We start from the raw sequence: 1,769 nt of genomic DNA, 5'->3' as shown, positions 1-1,769 counted from the left end.
AGCAGGTAGGTTCTCTAAAGGTTTAGGAAATGGTTGAGGATTATTTTGATGAAGGGCTTGGATTTTTTATAAAGTCTATGACTGGGTTTCCATGGACGCTTGTATACCATGGACAATAGTGAAACCTCATGTTGAAAGCGAAGTTCGGACTCAGCTGGATCGAGATCATGATTTTCTGAATGGTTCGGAACAAGTGGAGTACGTGGAGTAGAAAATGTTGGTTGAACAGGCGAAACAGGTGGGATAGTTCCGAAGGGATCTGACACGGATGGGTTTGGAATAAGTGGGTTAACACAACTAACCAAGGCAAGAGGACCTCCTGATAGTTCTTTTAACGTTTGTGCAACGTTGAATTTGTGGCCTTGTAGTTCGTCAAAGAGTTGATAAAGCTTCAACTTCTTCATAGATCCATTACTCTGAAGACATGACTTGACGTTTCCCCAGCCTTTTCTAAGGCTATTGGTAAACTTTAGATTGTTCTCAAGAGGAGTTCCATTTATACCGTGTGCAGTCATGTTGTTCACAACAATTTGATACTTATTTGAAGCCGAGGCTACGGATTCACCTGGAGTAGTGGTGAAGGCATCAAAATCGTTGACAACCGAAGTCAGACGTTTATCTTTCATATTCTCAGACCTTACAAACAGGTCCTGAAGAGTGTCCCAAATCTCTTTTGCAGATTTTCACAACTTAATGTGCTCAAAGAGAGTCGGAGGAACACCAAACACCATATCGGAAAATGCAATCTGGTATGCATGCATTTTCTCGATGTACGCAACAGTAAGAGGTGCTGGGAGTTGATCTTTTTGGCCCATGAGAGTTGTAGCAGTATCTCTCACCATTTGTCTGACCGGAACATGCAGATCTTCTTTCACAGACCTCCATATTTCTTCACCTTTTTCCTTGCCAAGTAAAAATCTTTCCATCCTAACTTTCCAGTGATCATACTCTTCAACAACTAGTAATAGGGCACGAGAAGGGCAACCCACGCTATTTGCTATTTGCATCGAATATATTTGTTGAGTTTGATTAGGAGCAGCTGTGACATCCCCAAAATGACGGCCAGAAAAGACCGGTTTCATTTATGCTTTTAAATAAAATCAGAGTAATCCTTTGATTAAAAGAGTTGCGGAATTTGTTCCCAAAACAGAATATGATAAGATAAAATTTATCAAAGCATTTCATAAAGAAATGTATTTTCATTATATAACAAAACCTCGGGATGTCATGTTCCGATACAGAACAAAAGCTTAAACAATACAAAATAGACCTTACAACAGTTACATATAATTACTGGTCTATAATCCAAAAATATCTTGACAATGTCATCCAACTTATGCTCTCGTGCCACTACCTGTAATACAAAGAAAAACTGAGTGGGTCAGGCTTGGGAGCCTGGTGAGCATATAGGGTTTTCAACCCACAATAAATAATTATATTTAATTTCACCAACCAACAATAACCCGATTACCCATTCCCGTTATCCTCACTTTACGTCCCTATGACAACAACTATTACAAGGGACCTAATCTAGGATTTTCATCGGGACGGACATTACTGCAAAGGGGTTTCCTCCACAATAAATGTCCTAAAGGCAACCATGAGGGGGATAGAGTACACCGGTGAACACATCGTTCACAACACCTACAGGTTATGGGCCTGTTAGCGTTCCACTGGACTGTCTAGAAAGAGTTTGTGGTCGTCATCCATACTCCGCTAGATGACTAGATCAACAACAACATCGAGGCCTCTCATCATTTTATTTTATC

This window comes from Lactuca virosa, chromosome 4 (assembly GCF_052849685.1).
Source record: "Lactuca virosa cultivar CGN04683 chromosome 4, Lactuca_virosa_CGN04683_v6, whole genome shotgun sequence".
Lineage (NCBI taxonomy): Eukaryota > Viridiplantae > Streptophyta > Magnoliopsida > Asterales > Asteraceae > Lactuca > Lactuca virosa.
Note: the sequence above shows the minus strand (reverse complement) of the source record.